The 5,713-nt window shown below is 37.7% G+C and overlaps 1 pseudogene; it reads left to right on the top strand.

The window, feature by feature from the left end:
* The first annotated feature begins 1,562 nt into the window (after positions 1-1,562).
* Positions 1,563-2,054, top strand: LOC122446782 (annotated as a pseudogene).
* Positions 2,055-5,713: the final 3,659 nt, after the last annotated feature.

The raw sequence follows: 5,713 nt of genomic DNA, 5'->3' as shown, positions 1-5,713 counted from the left end.
TGATCCCTTTATGTTTAAGATCACTTTGCTGGATTCTGTGACTTGAAATGAGTACTAATTTAAAAACCAGATCACTGGAAACAGTGGCTCTTGTCAATCTCTTGTCTCTGGAGAGTGAAGACCAGAGAAAGGGGATCCAAGCCTCAACACTGTCATGGATGAGGGGAAAGGAATGTGATGTCTTTTTTCAGGACAAAAGGAGGAGAGCTTTATGTCTTCCTTCAGGAGACATGCTTTCTCTCCATTTGGCTCTGTGAAATAAGTCACAAGGTGTATCTGTCTGCAACAGGACAGTTTGAGCATTGCTTGCCATTCAGTGCTCATGAAAGGAAAGTATGAAGACTGAGGAGAGTCAAGATTATGTGATTTTTACAAATTGAAGATTCATGACAATCTTGAATCAAGCAAGTCCATTGATACCATTTTTCAAACAGCTTTTGCTCACCTTGTGTCTCTGTGTCTTATTTTGAGATTAACCCCTGAGCCTTTGGAGTGGCAGCACTGACTCCAAGACCCTGGACTACCAGAGAACTAACCCTAGGGAGTATCAAATAGTGAGAACTCACACAAAGGAAACCACTTGACTACAAGACCCAGCATCACCCAACCACCAGTGGCACCCTGTGCAGGAAGCCTCATCTAAACAACAAACAAAACAAAAATACAAACTCAGTCTTCAGCAGACAGGATTACCACCCCACTCAGCCTTTCCCATCAGAGGGAAAACAAACGAACAAACAAATGAAAATTGCACAAATCTCACCCTATATGAAGCTTACACAAACCACTGGACCAACCTTAGGAGGACAGGAACCAAAAGGAAGAAAGAATTCAACCTTCAAGCCTGGGAAAAAGAGAGCTCAAACACAATAATTTAAAAAAAAATAATGAAAAGGCAGAGAAACACTACACAAATGAAGGAACAAATTACAAACACAGAAGTACAAATAAATGAAGAGGAAATAGGCAAACTATCTGAAAAAGAATTCAGAATAATGATAGTAAAGATGATCAAAAACCTTGAAAACGAAAATGGAGAAAATGCAAGAATCAATTAACAAAGACCTAGAAGAATTAAAGAATAGACATACAGAGACAAACAACACAATTACTGAAATGAAAAATACTCTAGAAGAAATCAGTAGTAGAACATCTGAAGCCAAAGAGTGAATCAGTGAGCTGGAAGATAAAACGGTGGAAATAACTTCTGAAGAGCAGAATAAAGTAAAAAAGAATGGAAAGAACTGAGGATAGTCTCAGAGACCTCTGGGACAATATCAACTGCACCAACTTTCGAATTATATTGGTCCCAGAAGAAGAAGAGAAAGAAAGGGTATAAGAAAAATTTTGAAGAGATTATAGTTGAAAAATTCCCAAACATGGAAAAAGAAATAGTCAATCAAGTCCAAGAGGTGCAAAGACTTCCATACAGGATAACCCAAGGAGAAACACACCAGGACACATATTAATCAAACTAACAAAGACTAAACACAAAGAAGGAATATTAAAAGCAGCAAGGGAGCCTGTCGGCTGGAACCACCATCTTCCAGTAATTCGCCAAAATGACCAACACAAAGAAGAAGAGGAGGGGCACCTGCTACATGTTCTCTAGGCCTATTAGAAAGCATGGAGTTGTCCCTTTGGCCATGTACATCCAAATCTACAAGAAGGGTGATATTGTAGATATCAAGGGAATGGGTACTGTTCAAAAAGGAATGCCCCACAAATGTTGCCATGGCAAAACTGGGAGAGTCTACAATGTTACCCAGTATGCTCTTGGCATCATTGTAAACAAATAAGTTAAAGGCAAGATTCTTGCCAAGAGAATTAATGTGCCTGTTGAACATATTAAGAACTCTAAGAGCCTAGATAGCTTTCTGAAACATTTGAAGGAAAATGATCAGAAAAAGAAGGAAGCCAAAAAGAAAGGGATTTGGGTTCTGCTGAAGCACCAGCCTGCTCCACCCAGAGAAGCACACTTCATGAGGACCAATGGAAAGGAACCTGAACTGTTGGAGCCCATTCCCTATGAATTTATGGCCTGCTGGGTGTAAAAGTAAAGACCTGGACGGTACAAATGTTTCTCTTAATTGAGTAGAGGTGTTGTGTCCAAATTCAGTGGATGATGTGTTTTCAAATCTAGTGTTTCTTCTTTCTGAAAGATGTAAGATAGTTTGTTGTTCAGTATGTTCCATTGGTTAATAAATTGCCAGATATTGCCAAAATAAAATAATAAATTGCCAAAAAAAAAAAAAAGCAGCAAGTGAAAAGCAACAAGTAACATACAGGGAAACCCCATACATTTAACAGCTGATGTTTCAGCAGAAACTCTGCAGGCCAGAAGGGAATGGCAGGATATATTTAAAGTACTGAAAGGGAAAAATCTACAACCAAGATTACTGTACCCGGCAAGGATCTCATTCAAAATTGATGGAGAGATAAAAAGCTTTTCAGACAAGCAAAAGTTAAGAGAATTCAGTGCCACAAAAACAGCTTTACAACAAATGTTAAAGGGACTTATATAGTAAAAAAAAACCCAAGAAAAGAAAAAAGATCTACAAAATCAACCCTAAATAATTAAGAAAATGGCAATAGGAACATATATCAATAATTACTTTAAATGTAAGTGGATTAAATGCTCCAACCAAAAGACACAGACTGGCTGAATGGATACAAAAACAAGACCCATATATATGCTGTCTACAAGAAACCCACTTTAGACCTAAAGACACATATAAACTGAAAGTGAGAGGATGGAAAAATATATTTTACGCAAATGGGAAGCAAAAGAAAGCTGAAGTAGCGATCCTCATATCAGACATACCAGACCTTAAAATAAAGATTACAAGAGATAAGGAAGGACACTACATAATGATCAAGGATCAATCTAAGAGGAAGACATAACAATTGTGAACATCTATGCACCCAACATAGGAGCACCTCAATATATGACAAAGACTAACAGACATAAAAGGAGAAATTGACAGTAACACAATAATAGTAGGAGACTTTAACACCCCACTCACACCAATGGACAGATCATCAAAACAGAAAATTAATAAGGAAACACAAGTCTTAAATGACACATTAGATGAGATGAATCTCATTGATATCTTCAGGATATTCCATCCAAATGCAGAAGAATACACCTTCTCAAGTGCACATGGAACATTCTCCAGGATAGACCACATCTTGGGTCACAAATAAAAACTCAGTAAATTTAAGAAAACTGAAATCATATCAAGCATCTTCTCTGACCACAATGCTATGAGACTAGATATCAATTACAAGAAAAAAAAAAAAACTGTAAGAAACACAAACACATTAAGAGTAAGCAATACACTTCTAAACAACCAACAGCTTACTGAAGAACTAAAAAGTGAAATAAAAAAATTTCTAGAAACAAATGACAATGAAAACATGACAACTCAAAACCTATGGGATGCAGCAAAGCAGTTCTAATAGGGAAGTTTATAGCAACACAATCCTACTTCAAGAAACAAGAACAACATCGAATAGACCACCTAACTTTACACCTAAAACGACTGTAAAAAGAAGAACAACCCTCCCCCCCAAATTAGTAGAAGGAAAGAAATCATAAAGATCTGAGCAGAAATAAACGAAAAAGAAACAAAATAATAGTAAAGATTGATAAAACTAAAAGCTGATTCTTGAGAAGATAAACAAAATTGACAAACCTTTAGCCAGACTCATCAAGAAAAAAAGACAGAAGAATCAAATCAACAAAACTAAAAATGAAAAAAGGAGAGGTTACAACAGACAATGCAGAAATACAAAGGATTATGAGAGACTATTATGAACAACTATATGGCAATAAAATGGATAACCTGGAAGAAATGGACAGATTCTTAGAAAAGTTCAATCTTTCAAGACTGAACCAGGAAGAAATAGAAATTATAAACAACCCAATTACAAGCACTGAAATTGAACCTGTGGTCAAAAACCTCCCAAAAAACAGAACCCAAGGACCAGACGGCTTCACAGGAGAATTCTATCAAACATTTAGAGAGGAGCGAATGCCTATCCTTCTAAAACTCAAAAAATTGCGGAGGAAGGAATACTTCCAAACTCATTCTATGAGGCCACCATCACCCTGATACCAAAACCAGACAAAGACAACACACAAAAAGAAAACTACAGGCCAATATCACTGATGAACATAGATGCAGAAATCCTCAACAAAATTTTAGCTAACAGAATTCAGAAACACATCAAAAAGCGCATACACCATGATCAAGTTGGGTTTATTCCAGGAAGGCAAGGATTCTTCAATACACACAAATCAACCAATGTGATATACCATATTAACAACTTAAAAGATAAAAACCACATGATAATCTCAATAGATGCACAAAAAACCTTTGACAAAATTCAGCACTGATTTATGATTAAAACTCTTTAAAAAATGGGCCTATAACGAACATACCTCAACATGTTGTTGTTGTATTAGTCGCTCAGTCGTGCCTGACTCTTTGCAACCCCATGTACTGCAGCCCACCAGACTCCTCTGTCCATGAGATTTTCCAGGCAAGGATACCCATTTCCTTCTCCAGGGGATCTTCCCACCCCGGGGATTGGACCCAGGTCTTCTGCAAGGCAGGCAGATTCTTTACCGACTGAGCTACAGGGAAGCCCCAGAGTAAAGGCCATATATAATAAGAAAACACAAATGTAAAACGGCAAAATGGTTGCCTGAGGAGGCCTTTCAAATAGCCATGAAAAGAAGAGAAGCAAAAGGCAAAGGAGAAAAGGAAAGATATACCCATTTGAATGCAGAGTTCCAAAGAACAGCAAGGAGAGATAAGAAAGCCTTCCTCACTGATTAATGCAATGAAATTGAGGAAAACAATAGAATGGGAAAGACTAGAGATCTCTTCAAGAAAATTAGAGATACCAAGGGAATGTTTCATGCAAAGATGGGCACAATAAAGGACAGAAATGGTATTGACCTAACAGAAGCAAAAGCTATTAAGAAGAGGTGGCAAGAGTACACAGAAAAACTATACAAGAAAAGATCTTCACAACCCAGATAATCACAATGGTGTGACCACTCACCTAGAGCCAGACATCCTGGAATGCAAAGTCAAGTGGGCCTTAGGAAGCATCACTACAAACAAAGCTAGTAGAGGTGATGGAATTCCAGTTGAGCTATTTCAAATCCTAAGAGATGATGCCGTGAAAGTGTTGCACTCAATATGCCAGTAAATTTGGAAAACTCAGCAGTGGCCACAGGACAGGAAAATGTCAGTTTTCATCCCAATCCCAAAGAAAGGCAATGCCAAAGAATGCTCAAACTATTGCACAATTGCACTCATTTCACATGCTAGTAAAGTAATGCTCAAAATTCTGCCAATGAGGCTTCAACAGTACATGAACCAAGAACCAGATGTTCAAGCTGGATTTAAAAAAGGCAGAGGAACCAGAGATCAAATTGTCAACATCCATTGTATCATCGAAAAAGCAAGAAAATTCCAGAAAAACATCTGCTTCATTGACTATGCTAAAGCCTTTGACTGTATAGATCACAACAAACTGTGGAAAATTCTTAAAGAGATGGGAATACCAGAGCACCTTACCTGCCTCCTGAGAAATCTGTATGCAGGTCAAGAAGCAACAGTTAGAACTGGACATGGAACAACAGACTGGTTCCGAATCGGGAAAGGAGTCTGTCAAGGCTATATATTGTCACCCT

The sequence above is a fragment of the Cervus canadensis genome, chromosome 8 (assembly GCF_019320065.1).
Source record: "Cervus canadensis isolate Bull #8, Minnesota chromosome 8, ASM1932006v1, whole genome shotgun sequence".
NCBI classification, from domain to species: domain Eukaryota; kingdom Metazoa; phylum Chordata; class Mammalia; order Artiodactyla; family Cervidae; genus Cervus; species Cervus canadensis.
Note: the sequence above shows the minus strand (reverse complement) of the source record. Positions and strands in the feature narration are given on the sequence as shown.